This window comes from Lagenorhynchus albirostris, chromosome 11, assembly GCF_949774975.1.
Source record: "Lagenorhynchus albirostris chromosome 11, mLagAlb1.1, whole genome shotgun sequence".
NCBI lineage: Eukaryota > Metazoa > Chordata > Mammalia > Artiodactyla > Delphinidae > Lagenorhynchus > Lagenorhynchus albirostris.
In genome coordinates this window covers 10,209,907-10,230,997 of record NC_083105.1, presented here as the reverse complement: position 1 = coordinate 10,230,997, position 21,091 = coordinate 10,209,907, and the positions used below count along the sequence as shown (strand labels likewise).

Genomic DNA, 21,091 nt, shown 5'->3' with positions numbered 1-21,091 from the left:
GTGAGACAAGGTGCCAGGCCTCGGGTCCCAGGCAGAGGGCCCCCCAGCACTACTGAGCAGGGTGGATACACCACCGTGTCCTCTGTCTTCACCACCCCAACCTTCCAACCTGGCCCTGCTTCCCAGCCCTCCCTCTCCAGGAAGGGACTGATACTCCTCCAGCATCTACTAAGTACCTGGCACTGGGAAAGGTGTTATCTCATGTAATCCTCTCAACAACAGATGAAATCCTACTCTGTCCTTTCCCCAGGTTCAGAGAGGAATCTGAGGCTCCTCACCTTTGCCTCAGGGTCAGATGTCCCAGCTTCCCCTCCCAATCTTGTCACATGTCCCCTCCCATTCCAGAACTTGTAACTGACCCCCCTCTGCACCACTATTGAAGATCCTGGTCAACCAGTCTTGAGACCCACTCTTCCCCTGAAGGCCTGTGCCCAGCCTCTCCACACACACACACACCCCATCCCATTGCCCCCCAGTCTCTGCCTTGGAAGAATGCTCCCCACACCCCCTCCCTGATTAGCTGTTCTGTGGACCCAAGTTCTCCTCCTCCCTACTCCCCTCTGAGACCACCCATGGGCCCTTCTGAAGCACTTTGCAGCTCAACTCTCAGGAGAAACTGAGGGGACACAAAACCTAGCCAAGGAGGGGAGGCGGTTCCAAAGGGAAAGAAAACTTACAACAGAGTTCTAGCAGCCTCTGGGCCTGACTTCTCTCTCCAGACTGGATTCTCAATGACTCCTCCTGGGACTTAACTCCCAACTCTAAAGCCCAAGGGTGTGTCTGGCTGGAGTTCCCCTAGCCCCCCTCTGTACATCTCCAGGCTACATCTCCACACACCCACCCAGAAGATGCAGTTGGGCCTGGGACAGGTGTCAGTGAAGAGCTGATCACTGGGTCCCACCCTGGGTTTTAGCTGCTCTGCACTGGTCAGGGGAGCCGTTCCAGACGGTTTGTTCCTATTTCCCCGGCACCCCAGAGCACGGGGCTGGGGACCTTGCGGTGCCCAGTGATGGCGAGAAGGATTTCAGCACCCCCCCCAAGGGACCTGCAACCTGAGTCTTGGGGGTGGGGGGTGGGGAGGAGGAGGTCACCATGGATTTACCACACAGCAGGGGAGGGTCCCTAAAATGACCCTACACAATCTGTGCCCTGAGGCTGACCTCAGGCCTGGCTCTCCCGCTGCCTGGGGCACTTTTCCCTCAGCTGTGCACCTCACCACCCTCAGGTCAGGACTCTCGAGTCCCTTTCAGAGGGAGGCCTTCCAATCCTGATTTAAGATCTGCCTCTCCTTCTCTGCTTCATTTGTTTTCCTGGCACTTAACCACTACCTTATTCTATATAGTACTTATTTGACTTTTGTTTTTCTTGGTCTGCTTCCCCCACTGGAATATCAGTTGCATGAAAGCAGGGAGTTACAGATCTTTGGGGGCATCACTGCGTCACCAGTATCAAGACTGGTGTCTGGCGCACTGGAGGGATTTAACAAATATTTGCTGAATGAGTGAATGGTTGGATGGTAAAGGGACAGCCTCCACTCTCTCTGAGGACACATGAAGAGCTATCACTTATTGAGCACCTACTGTGTGCCAGGCCCTCTCTGAGACCCGATACCTGCATTCGGTCCTCACATCTATCCTCAGCAGAGATAGTGGCCTGGCAGAGCCCACTCTCTTAACCACCTCGCCCAGGCTGGTGGAGAACACAGCTCCGGGACAGGGCCCTGGCTCCCTCCATCAGACCCCTGAGCTCCTTTACTAGAGAAGCAACTCTGGGCCCCAGTTGAGAGCCACAGGGCCTAGCGGGGCTCATGTATGCCAACTCCATCACTTCACAGGCAGAGACTCAGGGAGCCTTGCTCAGGGTCACAGAGGGAATCCAAGACAGCAGCCCACCGTGGTTAAGAAGCTGCCTTCAAACGCTGACTCTGCCCCTTTTTAACTATGGGACCCTAGGAAGCTCCTTAAACCCTCTGAGCCTCGTTTGTAAAATGGAGCTAATGCAGATGATCACGCGCACAAACACCCTGGTCCAGAGAAGCCCCGAGTACGAGGAAGACGTTGATCCTATTACTGCTGTAAGGAGCGGACAGGGAGCGAATGCAGCTGCCTGTCTCGGATTCTCTCCAGCGGTGCAGGCTACATCTCCAGCTTCTTTCCTTACCTCACCTCCCCCTGGAGGGTCCGCCACCAGCCCCTTCGAGGTGGGCGTGGGTTGGAGGTATGCAGTCCTAGCTGGGCCCGGTGAGCCACTGGCCTTGCCCACTCTGTCTATACCTGTGGTCTTGGTTCTAGGAAGCCCCTGCAAGAAGTTTCTCTGGGGTCTTCCTACTTGGGTCTCTCCCAAGACCCTCAAGGGTCAGCGGCCCACACAGGCTCCGCTCTAAGAGGTCCTCCTCAGGCATGCCAGCCTGAAAATGCTGCCTTGCTCCATTCACCTGGGCTCCTTGCCCCCAGAGCCTTCCAGGGTGCCCTCCCCCAACCTTCGGCTGCTTCCACGGCAGTGTCCTGACACCTCGGCCTGCCCTCTCCAGTCTCCACTGCTTTTCGACGCTTCTCCTAGGTGACCTCACCACATCGTTGTGACTAGTCAGGTCATTCCCGGCAGTGATTCCTCCCTCCTCCGCCATCTTCAGCTGAGAGGCAGCAGGGCGGGCTAGCAACAGGCCTGGACCAGGGCCCAGGAGGCCCGGGTTCGAGTGCCAGCTCAGCCACTGAATTTCAGGGGGACCTTGGAGAATTCACAGCCCCCAGGAGGCTGGACAAGGAGACTTCTAAGGCTCTTTCTTCAGTCTCCCTGTCTGCAAACTTAAGGCTGGACCAGATGGGGAACGGCCTACACGCTCCACATCCGGCACTCTGTGGAGAGAGACCCTGAGGTCCCACACATCTGGGCTCAGTGGAAAGGGTTCTCTTCCCACCATCACCCCCATATTCAAAACACATGCACTTCCTGTCAGCTCTGTCTCCCAACTACATGCTGAACCCAGCTGGATTACTTGGATACCACACTCGTCTGTTAATGGTGAGATCATGTCCCTCTGCTACTGAAAATACACTAATGGCCCCTTCTGTCGGCGTGAAATCCATGCTCTCTTCCAGGTCTGCTATGGTCTGGCCCCAATCTGCCTTTCAGATCTCACCTTGAACCTTTCTCCCCCTGGTCTTTCATTTTGTCACATCTCAGGGCCTTTGCACTGACCATTCCTTCTGCCTAGAATGATCTCCCCAGGTCGTCAATGGCTGCCTCCATCTCATGATTCAAACTGCAACTCAGATGTTACCTCCTCACAGGGGTCTTCCTTGACCACACAATCTGAAGTGGTCCCCCTTGCCTTCCGTCCCTCTTTGCTGGATCACCCTGACGTATTGTCTTTATGGAACTTACTAGAGGCTGAAAACGTTAGCTTGTTTATTTTTAATGCCCGTGAACATAAGCTCCGAGAGAAAGAAGCCCTCCTATAGCTGCTCCGTGGGTGCTCAGCTGGTAATGGGTGCCCCATAAATACTTGTGCAATGAGCGAACTCTGCCACGAACTCTGCCACGGGTATGTGGTCCCTGGGGTGGAGGCAGGGCCTGGCGCTTCCCATCCCTGGGTCAGATGTTGCCTGACAGCCTTCCCTCAGGGACAGGCCTGTGGTTTCTCCCCACCCCCTCCCAGCCTTCTTGGCCTTCTTGTGGTGGGCTGTCGGCCCGCCCCCTCAGTTGCACACAGCCTCTCTCAGCAATCCCTGGGCTGCTGTCTTCTTAAGGGAAATCAGCTCCCAGTGGAGTTAGGAATGCCTGCCACGTGTCCAAAGGCACAGTGAACACTAACAATAACCCAGCATCACCGAAGGATCACATCAGCCTGCCTCCAGCCCACCACCCCACCCCCAATGCCTCCATCCACCTCCTTCCTTCAACTCAGCCTGTCACCTGGCTGCCCCTCTGGGCTCACCTGACCTCTCTGCCCGGCACAATCTCCCTCATTCGCACTGCTGTCGATTCTCTCCAAAACTTGCTCCTTCCATCCTTTGGGAATCCAAGGAATCCCATCCCCGGGACACACAACCACTCATTAGCCGGGCTGCGGGAACTACGATGATTGCCACGGCTAATAATCCCAATTCCCACAACAACACTTCTCAACTCAGCATAGTTGCTGCGACTCATCGTCTCCTCAGCATGTCACATGTCTGTCCACAAACATTTCCTGATGCCAACTCCTTGCAGGGCCTGAGAGAGCCACACTGGACCCTGTTCGCCGAGAGGTGACAATCTGCCTGGGGAGGCTGGGTATACCCAGGAAAAAGACGGACTAACAGTGCCGGAGAGGGACTTCCCTGGCGGTCCAGCGGTTAAGACTCCGAGCTTCCACTGCAGGGGCAACGTGTTCGATCCCTGGTTGGGGAACTAAGATCCTGTATGCTGCGTGGGGAAAAAAAAAAACCAATGCTGGAGAGAACATGCCAGCAGTGAGTGCAGGAGGACAGATCCACGGGACCTGGGATCAGCGGAGGCACCAAAGTGTGGTGAGCTGCCCCCTCCCCCTCCACTGGGGCATTCTATAAGATACATGACCTGGGTTTTCTTAACTTCATGTGAAATGCTACACAAATACAGCATCCAGACAAGTCCCTGAGCCCCCTTCTGACCAGACTGCCCCCAAGCCCCTTCAGTGATTCAGGAGTTGCCGTGGGGGAGGGTGGGGGAGGGGGGACTTGAAGATGGGTGGGATTTGGAGGGTGGAGCGGAAACAGAGGATAAGGAAGCACAGTCCAAGTGAATGTTCTATGGAAGGAACCTCAGATATTTGGGGGTGGGAGCCACTGTGGGGAGACCAGTCCAATGGCACCGGGGATCCCTCTTCCTCTGGGGAGAAGGTTGAAAAGGAAGGTGGAAGTTGGCAGGGTCTCCAATTCCAAACAGCTAAATATGGGATTTATCCACTCGTTTTGCTCAGAGCAGCTTCGAGTTTTACGCACAGATGAGAAGAAGAGGGAGAAGTTGAACTAGCTTATTGGACAGACAGTGTGCCACGCACTGCACTAGACACTTAGGATTGAATCTTGTTTAATTCTACAACAATCCCGTGCGTTGGAGATTGCCCCACCTGTTTCACAGCTAGAAGCCCGAGGCTGAGAGAGTTGAGGAGAATCAATGTTCATAAAGGTTATGAAAGACTCCATTTACCCTCCCAGACCCACCCTGGAGCTTCACCCTGCCTCAGGGACTGTGCCCCAATCTGCCTTTGTCTCCCTCGGTGCATGCCAGCCCAGACCTGCCTGTGTATCTGAGGCCTCCGCTGAATGAGTCTGCTCACCTGCTCTGGAAACATCCAGGGATTCTCTTGTCCACTAAGGTAGCTATCTCCAAAGCAGATGCCTGTAGAACCCCAGAAAGTTCATGCAGTGACCCACTGGGGTGTGGGAAGGAAAGAAGTCAGAATTTGTATTCTTAGTTCATCTTAGTCTTCCAAATATTCTATTTTAATGTTTGTTTGTTTGTTTGGCTGTGCAGCACGGCATGCAGGATCTTAGTTCCCCGACCAGGGATCGAACACGTGCCCCCTGCAGTGGAAGCGTGGAGTCTTAACCACTGGACCGCCAGGGAAGTCCCTAATGTTTGTGCTATAATACACACATTAGCACAGAGAATATATATATATATATATATATATATATATATATATATATATATACCTAAGTTGTAACATACATACATTTAAAAACAAAAGTCATGTTCAAAAGTATTTGTACAGACTGGGTGTGCAACCAAAGTTTGCATTAGTGTTTAGGACCCCTGCAATGAGTTCTCACTTGAGAGGCATTGGTGGTAGAGACCCTGCTTCAACCAGCTGGATTCAAGTCCTCAGTTACTTCCGGGCTATGTGGCTGGGTGAGTTTCCAGAACCTTCCTAAGCCTCATTTCCTCCTCTCGGAAATGGGAGTGGCAGTAGTACTCACCTCAGGTGGATTAAAAGAGGTGATGGACAAAAAGTCTGTAGCCCGGAGCTTGACACCTGAGTGTCAGATGCAGTAATTACCAATTCAGTTACGGGAAGCAGGGCCAAACCTCATCTGGGCCTTGGGGTGGGCCCTGCTCTGGTGGAGTGTGTCTGCTGTAGGAGATCCAGAACCCAGAATGAGTCATTAGAAATCAGTATGACCAGGGTTAAGACATAGGTCAAGACATCAACAGACACCAGCGGAGTGTGAGGAATCCCAGAAAGCCCTGATGGTCCACGCAGAAGATGACAACAAAGGGATGTATTTGGAAAAACAGACGTGTGTCAAATCAGACACCATTTTAGGCTAAAGAGGCAGCAGTCATGGGAATGCACGCTCGAGTCAGCATGCCTGGGGTTGAACCCTGGCTCCACGTGGGCAACTTATTTAACCTCTCTGTGCCTCAGTTTCACCATCTGTAAAACAGGGACAATAATGTGTCTGTTTCATAGTATTGCTCTAAAGCACTTAGAACAAGAGGCTGGTAAATGAGGCTCTCAATAAGTATTCGTTATTTGGTTCTTAGGGGCAACAGAGGTGTGGATGTTTCAGAAAGTATCATTTCCCAGGCCCAAGGCAGGGACTTGGTTCTGGTCCTGGGACTGACTGTCACTCTAAATGACTTAAAAACTGCGACCATGCAATGGGCTACCTCCAATTTTCCGTGAATTGGAAAGTGACCTCCCCAATTCTGCTTCAGAACGTCAGAGACCCCAGATACCCAATTGCTAGGGGAACCTGACACCCTCATTACTGTCCTGGAGTGACAGTCCAGGCAGAAAGAGACAGCCTCAGAGGACTGTAGACCCTCACTACAAGATTTTCTTAATACTCAGGAGTTCCCACCAGGGCTCAGAGCCCTTTCTCATCCAGCGGGAGCAGGCTATAGGGGCACGTTACAGGAGAGCCAAATTAGAAACACAGAACAGGGGACTTCCCTGGTGGTGCAGTGGTTAAGAATCTGCCTGCCAATGCAGGGGACAGAGGTTCAAGCCCTGGTCTGGGAAGATCCCACATGCAGCGAAGCAACTAAGCCCATGCACCACAACTACTGAGCCTGCGCTCTAGAGTCCGTGAGCCACAACTACTGAGCCCACGTGCCACCACTACTGAAGCCTGCATGCCTAGAGCCCATGCTCCGCAACAAGAGAAGCCACCGCAATGAGAAGCCTGCGCACCGCAATGAAGAGTAGCCCCCTCTCGCTGCGACTAGGGAAAGCCCGCACACAGCAGCGAAGACCCAACGCAGCCAAAACTAACTAACTAAATAAATAAATTGTTTTAAAAAAAGAAAGAAACACAGAACAAAACCTCCCAGGTCCAGAAACAGATGGCTCAGGGGAGCGTAGATTTCCCACCCTAACTGAGGTGTGGCCACAGGTACCTGCCTGGTTCAGCTGACAGGTTCCCAGACTCCCTCTGAAGATGGCCAGGGGATCAAGAAGATGAGGAGTTCAGGGTGAGGGTATATGACTGAATGGGCCCCTAAAAGTGGAGGAGGCCCTGGCTACCTGTGGATGGACAGGCCTGGCAGTGGGTACTAAGTAGGTAGGTGGAGAGTTATTATCCCCATTTCACAGATGAGAAAATGGAGGCTCAAAGAACAGAGACTTCTGTTTTCTCTAAGCACAACTTGGCCTGGTCTAAGTGCAGCTGGTGACTCAGCCCTGATCTCTTCCTCCACCTACCTTGAGTAGTCTCTGGTGTGGAGACCCCTGGGGAAGTGAGGAGCCCTGGAGTCCACATGTACTCTGTTACTGCTCCCTGTGTGGATTCTGAACAAATCACCTGTCCTCGGAGCCTCAGTTTCTGCTTTTTGTCCACTCCCCTCACTCTGAACTCGTTCCAGAAGCTCGTCCCAAGGAATTGAAGCCTTTGAGGGCCTGGAGGTCACCAGCCCTGCCTTAGGGGCCCTGTCTGTGCCTGGCCGACACAGAGTGGATGCTGGTTCATGCCCATCTGCCCCAGACCCAGAGACCTCTCCACTCTGGGGTTTTTCCCAAGAACCCATCCCCCTCTCCCCAGCTCTTCCCCTACTCCACTCCCTCAGCAGCTTCCGCTGGTCCAAATCCCTCCTCCAAACTCACTAACACGTGGAACCTTTTTCTGTCAGAACCATGTGGTGGGGTGGGGTGGGGGATTTTCTACATAAATTAGCTCACTTAATCCTCACAATACTCTGGGGAAATAGCTTTATGTAGCCATTTTCCAGATGTGGAAACTGATGCTTAGGGAGAGCAAAGATCTTTCCCAAGATCCCACTGTTGGAGGCAGAGGTCTTGGCCTGCCTGACCTGGAGCCCATGTTTTTTCTCTTACACCTCCCTGTCTCCCCTGCAAATCCTTCCTCCAAGGGTTCAAAATGGTACCCAACTATGGCCCATCCTTCAGATGCAACATCATGCAGCCATTAAAAATAATGATTACACATACACGAATGACTAATAACAACATGAGAAAATGCTTATGACACAATGTTAAGAGGAGAAAAGCAAGACACAAAAATTGTAAATACAGTATAAAATTACATTAAAATGATTATGGATAGAAAAAAGATTGAAAGGAAATATATCAAAATATCCACAGTTGTTTTGCTTATGTGTTAGCACCATGGGTGATTTCCTTCCTATTTTTGTCCAGTTGCCAAAGAGTCAATCAGTGCACATTACTTTTACAACAAAGCAGAGATATCATGTAAAAAAACAATTTGTGGTCGAAATATTTGGAAACCTGCTGTTTCCTCTTCAGCTTCCTCTCCTTCAGATCCCTCCAAAGCCTACGTTTTCTGTACAACGTGACTATAACCGAGAGATATGGTAGGAGTTTGGGGAGCAACCAGTACCTTCACAGACCCAGGACCCGCTCCGTTCTTTGACCAGGCTCTCCTCTGCGTCCAGTGAGGAGTCTCACCACGGACCCTCCTCCCAGCCCCCAGTCGGAACTCCTGCTGGCGCTTACCTGACACTCGCGTGTTGGCCTCCGAGATGGAAGATGCGCACACCTGTCTCTCCAGGTGAGGATTCAGCTAGGGCGCAGCGCGCAGGAAGGAGGTAGCCTGCCTGGGGCGGGGCTGTGACGTCACCGCTTCAGCCCCGCCCCCGGCTTCCCGGCCCCGCCCCGGCTTCCAGCCCCGCGGGGATTCGTGGTTCTCCTGCTTGCGGGGTGAGGTGACGGGGACACTTCCCCCGACACGTACGCCTCATTCGGACCGGGCCCCCAGCCGTCAGCTGTGCCTCCAAGTGCGACCCCCGGGGGTGGGCGGACTGAGAGGGGAGGTTCCACTCTTCCAGAGTGAGGGACCCCTTGAGAAACCGAGAAAGAGCTGGGATTCCCACCACCCCACATCCACCCCCCTCCCCCGCTTACACAGAACAGTTGGGTCCTCGGATTCCAGGTTCAAATCACCTGGGGTAAGGAATGATCTCCGGAGGGACAGGGGGAGCCTCTGATTCCTCGAGTGTTTTCTTCAATTCATACCCCACTCTCTGAACTTCCCTCCAACCCTATATAGGGTTGATATATCTTTTAAATCTCTCTCTGTCTTTCATTGAGATATAATTCACGTAACATAAAATTCACCGTTTAAAAAAGTATACAACTTGGTGGCTTTCAGTAGATTCACAGGGTTTTGCAACCATTACCTCTATCTAACTCCCTAACATATTTATCACCCAGAAAAAGAAACCCCATACCCACCAGCAGTCACTCCCCATTTCCGCCCTCCTCCAGCGCCTGGTGACCAGTAATGTACTTTTGTCTTTTGCCTATTCTAGTTATTCCATATAAATGGATCACATGATGTGCAACCTTTTGCAAGTGGCTTCACTTGGCATCTTGCTGTCAAGGTTCCACCATGTGGTCACATGTATCAGTACTTCAGGGATGCAGTACTTTTTCTGGCTGAATAGTATTCCAGATCGAGTTTCCCACAGTCTAGAAGTGGTTGACTGCATCCCTGTGGTGTGTCTTAACATGCTCCACTATCCCCCGTATTTCCTATAAACTGGTAATTAGATGTCGATTCTAAAGGCTGGAGGCTTGATTTGATTTGGATTCAATGATTTTCTCAAGGATATTTCACGGGTGATGCTGTGCCCCTCCCAGTGCATCAGAGCAGGAGCCATAGTGTATTGGGTTGTTCCACCATTTAGCGATGCTGAGATTGACCAGTGGCTTTAGGTGTTGTTGACCTCATCCTTCTGTTATAAAGTTCCCCATCAAACTTTTACCCAGGGATCTTAGCATCCACTGACGATCATGGACTAGGTCTGCTATTTTATCCTACAGTTTACAGATAAGGAAACTGATGCTAAGAGAAGAGAAGTGGTTTGCCCAAATCACAGGGTTAGTGATAACCCATGGGCCACAGCTACTGAGCCTGCGCTCCAGAGCCCTCGAGCCACAACTACTGAGCCCACGTGCCACAACTACTGAAGCCCATGCTCCTAGAGCCCATACTCTGCAACAAGAGAAGCCACAGCAATGAGAAGCCCGCGCACTGCAACGAAGAGTAGCCCCCACTCGACACAACTAGAGAAAAGCCTGCGCACAGCAACGAAGACCCAATGCAGCCAAATATAAATAAATAAATATTAAAAAGAAAAAAAGATGGCAGCCTCATTCAAACTAAGAAAAATGCAAATGACAGCTACACCAAGATTCCATTCTCACCCATCAGCTTGGGAAAGATACAGAATTTGGGTAACACACTGATGGCAAGGCTCCGGGGAAACAGGCCCCTTCATCCCAGGGAGAGTAAATGTGTACAGCCCCGGAGGAGAGCAATGACGATACCCATCAAAATGAGAACTGCACGTTTCCTTTGACCTCAGTCCAAATCCAGGTATTTATCTTACAGGTATCAATGCACAGGAGGGAACTGGCTTATGAAAAGGGCTGTTCATAGCAGTGTGTGTGTTATGTGTTGGAATCATGTCCATCAATAAGGAGCTGATAGAATAGAACATTCATCCAATGGACCTTAATGAAGTCATAGAAATGAAGGAGGAAGCACTTTATGTACAAATGGGGAAAGATCTACATGAAGTATTGCTCAGTGAAAAAAAACTATCTATCTATCTTTTTTGACCACGCCACGTGGCATGCAGGATCTTAGTTTCCCGACCAGGGATCAAACCCTTGCCCCCTGCATTGGGAGCGTGCAGTCTTAACCACTGGACCACCAGGGAAGTCCCTCTATCTATATTATGAATATCTCTGACCGGCAATATAAGAGGCTGATGATTTGGGGTCTTCTCCAGGAGAAGAAATGGGTGGCTGAGGGCAAGTCATGGGAGGGAGACTTTTACTGTACCATCTTTGGTAACTTTTGAATTTTGATCCATGTGAAAATATTTTCCATTCCAAAAACTACATTAAATTAAAAGTTGAAGAGCCCATCTTACAGAAAGGGAAACTCGCGGGTCAACAGAGTTTGCAGGTTCCTCTCCTACAACACCCCGGGTAAAGGAGGGCACGAGGGAAGGAGGGTGCCCTCTCCTTGCTTTCCTGTTTTAATTCTCGCAGCCACCTCCCCATTTTTCAGATGTTGACACTGAGGCTCAGAGCTGGAGAATGACTCCCTGAAGGCACAAGGCTGGGGTGCAGGGAGCAGCCAACATCCAGTTCACATCCATGGCTCCTGGCCCTCCCGTTGGCCATCACCACGTGATGCCACCCCAGCTGGCCAGCAGGCGTGACGGATTTCTCAGTTAACTCTTCATCCTGAACTTTCTGGTTATTTGACCAAAGTGGACTATTGTTTGCCTGAATTACACTTTATTTTTTTTTAAAAAAAGGATAAGCTGATTGAATGAGCAGTCATAGGACTGGGATGACTCAGGCTAGATTTATCAGGGACTTGACTGGACTGGCCCGTTCACTAAATTATTTGGGAGTTTACTTTAAATTCAGTAGCATTTGGATTCATTGGCTTTTCGAATAGGCCTGGGTTTGGAAAGAAATTCAATTAAGTGGTTCTCTGACTAAATTAATGGGATTATTTTTATGATTGAATTACGCCAGTTTCTTTCAAGACTGAATTTGCCTCCTCTCTGCAGCTTTTCGAGACCTTTCCAGGGAGTTCTGGGGGAGACAGAGACTCTGGCCACTTCCAGTTCACTCTGTGCAGCATCTGCTTCCTCTGGGAACCCCTCTAGGACCCGCCAGCTCCCCCACTTCACAGCAGTCACGCTTCCTTGTTTGGCTTCCTGGTTCACGCTGTTGATGGTAAAGGGTTTCCAGAACTGTTTCCCCGTCAGGCTCTCAGCCCTTTGGGGACAGAGACCGTGGATTCAGCTGGTCCCAGTGCTTGGCACAGGTCTTGGCCCAAAGCAGGGGCTCAGGCCAGGCAGGAATGAATTCAACTGAACTGAGCCCAAGTCTTCTGACTCCAAAGCCACAGGACACAAGCCTCCTCCCACTTAGTTCTTCTGAGAGAAAGGAGGGGATTTCTAACCCAACTCGTGTTGGGATTATATCCTGAAGCTCCCACCACTCCACTCCCGTTCCAGCCAGCATCTAGCACCCACTAATACAGATCTCTAAAGTGTACCACCCTTTACAGTTTACAAAGAGTTCCCCACCTCCTCTCTTTAATCTCAGAGCAATGCACTGAGAAGTGGGTTCTTCTCCTCCCTTTACAGCTGACATCCCTGGGGCTCAGAGAGGGGCAGGGACTTGCTTAATATCACACAGCCAGTGGGTAGGGGAATGTCAGGACTCCAGGCTCCTGGAAGGCAGGACTGAGGCCAGGAGTTGTGCAGGGCAGTGGAGAGATTGTAGGGACAGTCCCCTCCTGTACTTGAAGGGTGGAGGGATGAGGGCTCGGGAGGACCACAGAGTCCGTGGCCTGAGCTGTGAGATGGGGCAGCAGAAGGTCAGGGGAGATTCCACGAAGTTCTGGGAGGTGAGGTGGCTGGCAGTAGTGGGAAGAGGAAACGGATGCGGATTCACCCATTCAGTTATCAGCTGAGGCTAGCCCTGGGCTGGGCCTCAGATGCAGGGAGGGGCTGGCAGGACACTCAGGCCCCCCCCCCTCCGCTCTCAGGAGGGGCACGGGGCGCAGGGGTGTCACTGGCTCTCACCTCGAAGGGTGAGAAACACTCCCGAGGAGGAAAGGCAGCTGGGCGTGGGAGGGTTGCCAGGAAGGTACTAAAGGAGGAGGAGTTTACCTGGCAGGGAAATGTTAATCCTGCTGGCCCAGGCCTATGCACCGCCCACCGCCCACCGTGTGCCTGGCTCTGTTCCACGTGCTCTCCACAGGCTGACCCGGCCCTCGGGCCAACCTGGCAGCCGGTGCTATTAGCATCCCCGGTTAACAGCTGAACTCTGGTGTTCAGGGCAGTGGCTTGCCCAAGGTCACGTGGCTGGTAAGAGGCAGAACTGACCTCGAACCCCGGCGGGAAGGCTCCCAAGCCTGGCTGCTAACTACACTGCACCTCCCCACAGCGCACGGGGTCACCGGGCAGGGGGATGAGCAAACTGAAGGTGAGATGACTTGGGTTGAACCCCCCCTTGTGCACCCACAACTGTGCAACCCTGACTTCTCTGAGCCACTGCTTCAGATGGGGAAAACATCCCACCTTGCAGTTGATGGAGAATAGAGCCCTGTACCTGGCACACTGCAGGTGCTCAGTCAAGTGGGGTCCCTTCCCTCCCTTGCACTCCTGAGAAGGTCGGGGACAGAATCACGGGGGCTTCCCTCCAGCCCCCTCCCAGGGGCCTGGAAAGACCTTCTTGTCCAGCCCACTGGGTGTACAGAGAGCAGGCCAGAGGCGGGCCCTCTAGCTTCTTGATGATGGTGGGGATGAGGATGACGGCGGTGACACGGAGCATGACAGCGGTAGTGGCGGTGGTGATGGAACTCTGGCCTCTCCCTGGCATTCCGGCAGGCCAGGGCGGGTTCAGCTAAGTGCTGGGCAGACTTCTGGGGGTGTGGGAGTGTGAGCACCCAGAAAACTCCACCGTGGGCTTATGGCCTTGGCCCTGTCAATAAGGGTGCCCTGCCCTCAGGTCATGGAGTTGATGACTCCCTCTGCCCCACCTTTACTGCTCTCTGAGGGAGCACGTCCCTCGGGATTGACTTCCCGGGAGGCCACACTTCCTAGAAGGTTGTAAGCAAAGTCTAGAGAGGGGAAACCCTTGCCTGAGGTCACACAGCAAATCTCAACAGGGCAGGAACCCAGGGCTCCTGACACCTGACTCTCTACCAGCTCCACTTGCACCCACTGAGTTAAGAGGGTGGACGGGAAAGTTGCTTTAAACCAGTGCTTCAGCAGATGCCGCCTGAGCTCCTACTGTGCGCTGCCACCAGGAAGGACCTGGAGTTTGTGGAGACGCGACGTACAGGAGGCACTCAGAAGAGGAAGCAAGGTCAACTCCGCCGGAGGAAACGGAGAAGGCATTCCCAGAGGGAGGGAGAGCGAAGGTACCAGTGAGAGAGGGGGCGGGCAGGGCGAGGACCCCAGGAGCAGAGCCTCCTACAGGGCCACTCCTTGAAGTGGCGCTGGTGCCCAGAGGGCGGGTGCAGGGTCTGGTGCAACCCCCCGAGGAGTGATGGCAGAGGTCACCTGGGGCCAGGAGCCTTGAGTGCCAGGCCAAAGCCTCTGGATCCTATCCTGTAGACTGCGGGGGTCCCAGGAGGTTTTCAGCAGAGGACAGACCTGAGGGTCTTCTCAGAGGGCTGGTCTGTGTGTGACAGCTGGGGTAGGGGTGGGAGGACCATAGGACACTAAGACTCCCTGAGTTATGATGACCGAGAGATCTTGGGAGCCTGGAATGTCTCGTTCAGTGTGAGTCTGTGTGGGGAAGGTTGGGGTCCCAGGCCGGGGCGGGGCCTGCCTTCACCCCGCCCCCCGCCCCCAGCACTGCCCCGCCTCCTTCCTCTTTTTCATTCTGTGCTCCTACTTCAGTGCCTTTGCCTTTTGAGGACACACTCTCTTTCCTCTTCTACAGTTTTGCAGGACTCCCCTTTCCCCTGCTCTGCTTGCCCAATTCCAGCTCAGTTCTTGTTTTTTAAATAAAATGTAAATTTCATTTTTTTTCTTGGAAGGTTTTTTCAATCAAAAAATTTTTTTCAGTGAGAAATTTTAAGGAATTACCTGGTGGTCCAGACTCCACGCTTCCATTGCAGGGGGAACCAGTTCGATCCCTGGTCAGGGAACTAAGATCCTGCAGGACGTGTGGCCAAAAAAAAAAAAAAAAAGAAAAAATTTTTAATGAAAATTGTGTGTGTTTTAAATTGTGGTAAATATATGTGTCTTAAAGTTACCATTTTAGCCATTTTTTAAGAGCACAGTTCTGTGTTATTAAGTACATTCACATTGTCGTGTAACCATCACCACCATCATCTTCCCAAATTGAAACGTGGTGCCCACTAAACACTAACTCCCACTCCCCTTCCCCCAGCTGGGGGCAATCTCCAGTCTACTTTCTGTCTCTGTGAACCTGACTCCTTCAGGTACCGCATACGAGTGGAGCCGTAAACCTGTCTCTTAAAGCTCAGAGGACAGGCCACCTCCTCTGAGAAGTCTCCCGGACTCCCAGGCAGAGAATTCATGCGATAGGCTTCAAGCCTCTGCCCGCTCTCCCTACCCCAGCAGGGGAGGCCTCCAGAGGGCTTCTTACCCAGCCTCCTGCTTCCATGGAGTGGGCTTCACTCGGGTCAGGAGGAAATTCTCTGAACTTCTTTGGAGTCGTTGATGACTATGGTGGTGGTGATGACGATGACAACCACGATGAAGAGGGTGGGCAATCTCTGGCCCTTCTGCTGACACATTTCTCTGACCAGGGCAGTCCTGGAGGCCAAGAGTGTGTCTATTACCACCCCGTGCCAAGGCTGGGCACTGCCTGGATCTGAGCACTGGGTGGCAGGGGAGGACCGCAACTCTGTCACCATCGTGACATCAGCCCCTCATCCTCTGGCCCTGCCACTCCCACCATGGCCCATGATGCTGACACTGGTTGCCCTTGGCTGTGCCTTTCCCTCTCTCCTTAACCTGGGCGGGGGTGTCCTGGAAGCCTGGCCCATGATGCTCTCCCCCACCACTGGCACTGACTGGAACACGCTAGCCCAGTTGGCTGGAAGGCTCTCCTTAGTACATTTTTTTCTTTCTTTTTTTTTTGGGCCACACAGCGCAGCTTGTGGTATCTTAGTTCCCTGAGCAGGGATTAAACCCGTGCCCCCTGCAATGGAAGCACAGGGTCCTAACCACCGGACTGCCAGGGAATTCCCATCCTTAGTACTTTTTTGTGCTATGAGTGGGTAGGGCTGAGGAAACCAAGGCACAGGGAGGTGCCCTGACTTGCCCAAGCCACCCTAGAGACCTGCTCCCCTTGCTGGTCTCTGGGCTCTGGGACCACACGGGGAAGCAGCCTGCAGGCCCCTGTGCAGGAGATAGGTCAGACCCTGGGCTCTGTGCCAAGGTGTGGGAGCCACCTGACCTGGCTTCAAATCCCAGTCTGCTCACTCCTTCTTGTGGCCACGGCTCAGTCCTCATCTGTAAGTGGAATACATGATGGGGCTGCTTCTCAGAGCAGCTGGGGCTCTGCGTGAGGCAAGCATGCCAGGTCCAGGCCAGGCTCAAGGCAGAGCCTCAGCAAATATCCCCTCTGCCCTCCTTTCCTGTTCTGAGGTATGTAGTGGGCAGCTCAGTGGTATAGACAGCCTGGAGAGAGGGAGGTTCAAGTCCTGGCCCCACCTCTGACCCACTCTGAACGTCAGTATCTTCATCTGCCTCTCCTAGCTGCTGTGTTGTGCACGTGTGACGGGCCACGCACAGGGGCTGTGAAGGCCACCCCCAGCTTTGGTTCTCCATGAGGGAGATGGAAGGGGCTGTGTTAGGCTGGCCCTGAGGCAACGTGGGAAGAGGGCCAAGTGAGAAGCAGGTCCTGGCCCTCAGGGTCTGCCAGGGCTCACATGGCAGACACTCCGGAGGTTGTGAAGGGGGCTATTCCCTGAGTCCAGGACCTCCCATGGGGCCTGTGGAGCCTCTCCCTCCTCCCGCTGCGTGCAGAGTGAGCTGCCAATTCCTGTTCCGTTTCATTTTCCAAGTCAAGGTAAGGGGTGGAGGTGGGATTGCTAAGTCCTTAAACCTCCAGGGAGGCAGTGGAGGGCGCACTGGGCAGAGACAGAGGCTCAGCGTTGTCCTGTCCTCGTGTGAGAGCACCGGCAAATCCCCTCCCCTTTGGGGACTCGGGTTCCCCCGTCTGCAGATGGGGATCTCCACGGGCAGGGAGCTGGGCTTGGAGTCAGGTGTGACCTCAGGGGACTCACCTCCTTCTCCTGGCTCCTTTTCCCCACCTGGGTATGAGAGGTTTCGGTCAGACCAAGGCAGGACCTTGCTTTGTGAGCAGGGACACCTGGCACAAAAGCCCCTCTCCGTTTGTTACTACATCTTGCTTCCGGATTGCCAGGGTCAAAAAGGCCCTTGCAGACTGCCGTGTCCACTTGATAGATGGGGAAAGTGAGGCTGTGGGGGGTGGGGCGACCCGCCTGGGGCCCTAGCGGGGAGTCAACGCCCGGCCAGCCCCAGGCCCAGGTCCCCCCCCGTTTCCCGGATGCTTTTCCTCCCGCTACTTCCTGGCCTGCCTCCCAGGGCTAGAACTCTGACGGCGGGCGGCGCGGAGGGCGCGCGCCTGCTGCCCCCACGTGGCCGCTGAGGGCGCTGCAGGCCGGGTCCGGGTCACGCGGGGCGGGGGTGCTCCTTGGTGCCAAGCCCGGGGCCGACGCGAGGGGCACCGGCAGAGAGAAGACGGGCCCTGACTACCCAAAACTCTCAGGACTGAGACTGCGACCCCTAGAAGTGCCCTGAATGCGTTCACTTACAATTGGGAAACTTGGGATGATTCTGGGAGGCTATGTCACTTGAACAGGTGGCCCTGAGTGTTGGTGATCGCTCTGCCTTGGAGGGGTCCAGGCCACAGCTGAATTATGTGCTGGCCCGAAAACAGTGAGGCTTTGGAACCTGACAGAGGGGCTTCCTAGAGCTCAGCGGCTCAAACTAAGACCCTGGCTTGGGCCCACCCTGGGAGGAGCTTGTATCTTTGTGGGAGTAGGAGCCTGCTGAGCTCTTTGCTGGGAAAAGCTACAGGACTCAGTGACTGTGTGTGGGGGGCAAGGAAGGGGCGACTTCAAGGGAGAGCTCAGGATTCTGGCCCAGGAGATGGGGGCCGTGGACCTGGATGGTGCCTGGGGGGTGCTGAGCTTGTTGGGGCCTTCTGAGCTGGAGGAGCTGGAGAGGGCGGGGGGAGGAGCTGAGGACGGACTGTGTGTGTAGATGTTCTCACAGACACCTTCCCTATGACAGGTGAGGTAATCTACCCATTTGACAGATGAGGTCATCGAGGCTTAGAGAGAGGAGGAAAGAGGCCAGATCAGCCAGGGTCACTGAGTTCTGAGTGTCTGAGCTACAGGAACTTAGCGATCCCAGTCCCTCCACAGGCCCTGGGACTTTACTGTTAGGAGATTCAGGCCCTCAGGGGAGGAGTCCCAAGGAGAGGACAGGAGAGGCTCAGAGCCCCCATGGAGACAAATACCCAGCCACTGATTCCCTGTGTGGCCTTGAGTAAGTCCCTTCACCTCCCCAAGCCTCAGCTGCCTCACCTGTGCAATGGTATGAACTATCTCCCTCCAGGAGGGGTTGGGAAGATTAAGTTAGATTTTAAGAAGTATGAAAGTGCCAGGCCCAGTGACAAGCACCTAGTAAGCCCGGCAGGTAATAAACACTCCTTCCCTTTCCCTTTCTGGCTGGAACAGTCAGGAAGGCTACCTGAAGGAGGCAGGCCTTGAAGGCAAGGGCTGATTCAGAGAGATCCAGAGGGAGCTGCTTGGCTCCTCTATCACCTGGGGTCCCTGTGCACCAGGCCAAGGGATGCTGTAGTCACAGCTGCTCTCCCAGGCCCCAGAGCACCCAAAACTCCACCCTGGAGAGATCTCTTCCTGAGAGAGGGGAGAGATAACGAAGCCCCTTCCCACCCTCAATCCATTCCTTTTGGCCCCGAGCCAAGCCAGCCGATGTTGGAAAAATCTCCCTGTTCTCATTGTCTCTGCTCCAGGCAAGGCTTGTCTTCTGGAAGGAAATAAGCATTTATTGAAGAGCCTGCTCTGCTCTCATCATTTCTCTTGACCCACAGCATCACTGCCCTGAGAGCCAGGTACCATTACTACCTGATACAGTTGGGGATGTGGAGGCTCAGGGAGTGAGGGTCTTGCTGAAAAGGGCATCTTGACTGCAGAGCTGGGAGCTAGCCACTGGGCAGTGCTGCCTTTGCGAATGGCTCCCCCTCTTGTGTGAGCTCCTGGGGGCAGGGCTGTGCCTGGCATGAGTCCCGCAGGCTCTTAGTGAATTTTGAGTGAGTGAACAAAGGCATGAATGAATGACAGTTTGGTCTGTGAATGATCCAGAGACATCACCCTGGGACTCCAAGACGCTGTGGATCTGAAAGGTCAGAGAGAATCACCTGGGAATGTGCAGAGTCGCTTCCAGAACGACACAAAGGAACTGGTACTGGTGGTTGCCTCTGGGCATGGGGGTGGAGAATGAGGAGAGAAGGAGATTTACTTTTCTGCCTGAATGTTTATCTTATATATCATAACGTGCATATATCATAATGTGTTATAATTATAACACATTACGTGCATGTTTAATAAATGAGTTCAGAAGTAAATAATCACCTGGGGAGCTCCTTAAACATACAGACTCCCGGGCTGCAGCTCCAGAGGGTGGAAGCAGTGGGTTTGGGGGTGGCAGGGGACTAGGATAAGTTCCCCAGGTGATTCTGTTACAGGTGGCCCTGGGCCACACTACAGAAACAAAATCACCAGCTGGGTCCTCTTCCCACTGGCCACCAGCTGGGTTAATTTGCATGGTCTTTTGCATATATTTGCATGATGTCTCTGGTTCCAAATGAAGCCTGTGTCAGCCTTTATCCTGAGGGAAGCCTCTTCCCTCCCCACCTCGTCCCCCATCCCTGCCCCCATCCCCAGACCTGGCCAGCCTGGACAAGCCCCTTCCTCCTCACCCCCTATCCACCAGCTAAATATGTCACTCTTTTACCCCATCTCCACATTCTCCCAGTTCCCCAAGGCTGGCACACACATGTCACCTCCCCCAGCTGAGTCAGCTGAGTCTGCTCCCCATCTCACACTCTCTACCCCCTCCTCTGAACTCCAAAATACTCGAACCTCTCTCATGTGCATCTCTGTGCACTGAACACTCACGGTGGGCCCAGGGCTGAGCCAGGCCCTTCACTCATCTCATCCCACCCAGTCCTCCAGAGACCCCCATGAGACCAGACCCCATTAGGCCCATTTTACAGATGAGAAAACTGAGCCTTAGGGAAATCACATGACTTACCAGAAAGTGACAGCTCTTTCCATTCCACAGACCTGCCTCCTAAAATGCCCTTTTGGCATATTCACTCTTCTCATGTTAATTGCATTTGGGTTTTGTCTTGCTTCCGTTGCTCTAATTGGGTCTTTAAAATTTCCTGGGTCAGGGCTTCCCTGGTGGCGCAGTGGTTGAGAGTCCGCCTGCCGATGCAGGGGACACGGGTTCGTGTCCTGGTCCGGGAAGATCCCACATGCCGCGGAGCGGCTGGGCCCATGAGCCATGGCCGCTGAGCCTGTGCGTCCGGAGCCTGTGCTCCGCAACGGGAGAGGCCACAACAGTGAGAGGCCCGCGTACCGGAAAAAAAAAAAAAAAAAAAAAAAAATTACCTGGGTCATACACACTTACTGTAAAATCATGCAAACAATTAAGAAATATTTGAATAAAATATGAATTCCCCCCCCCCCCCAGTATGACACTCTCTAGGAAGAGCTGCTGTGAACAGTCTGGGGTCTCCTTCCAACCTCTTATGCATTTACATACAGATGTGATATAGGCAAATATATAGGCATAGCATTTTTATTATTAACATGTACATGCAAAAAATATACAATTCAAAGGAAAACAGTGCAGACATCCATGTCCTCACCATTCATAAAACTTGCCAGCATCTTAGAAGCACACCTTTGTGCCCCTCCACAGCTGCGCCCTCCTTCCTCTTCTGACTTTCCTTACAGGTTGGTCACATATATGTACTCTTAAATAACAAATTTAG

The 21,091-nt window shown here is 53.2% G+C and overlaps 1 long non-coding RNA gene across 1 annotated transcript; it reads right to left on the bottom strand.

Annotated features, from left to right (window-relative positions):
* Positions 1-15,086: 15,086 nt before the first annotated feature.
* Positions 15,087-17,527, bottom strand: LOC132529091 (uncharacterized). Its single transcript, XR_009543375.1, has 3 exons — positions 17,262-17,527; positions 15,614-15,783; positions 15,087-15,157 (listed from the first exon to the last, which is right to left on the bottom strand). It is a non-coding gene; the product is annotated as an uncharacterized LOC132529091 (long non-coding RNA).
* Between the last annotated feature and the right edge of the window lie 3,564 nt (positions 17,528-21,091).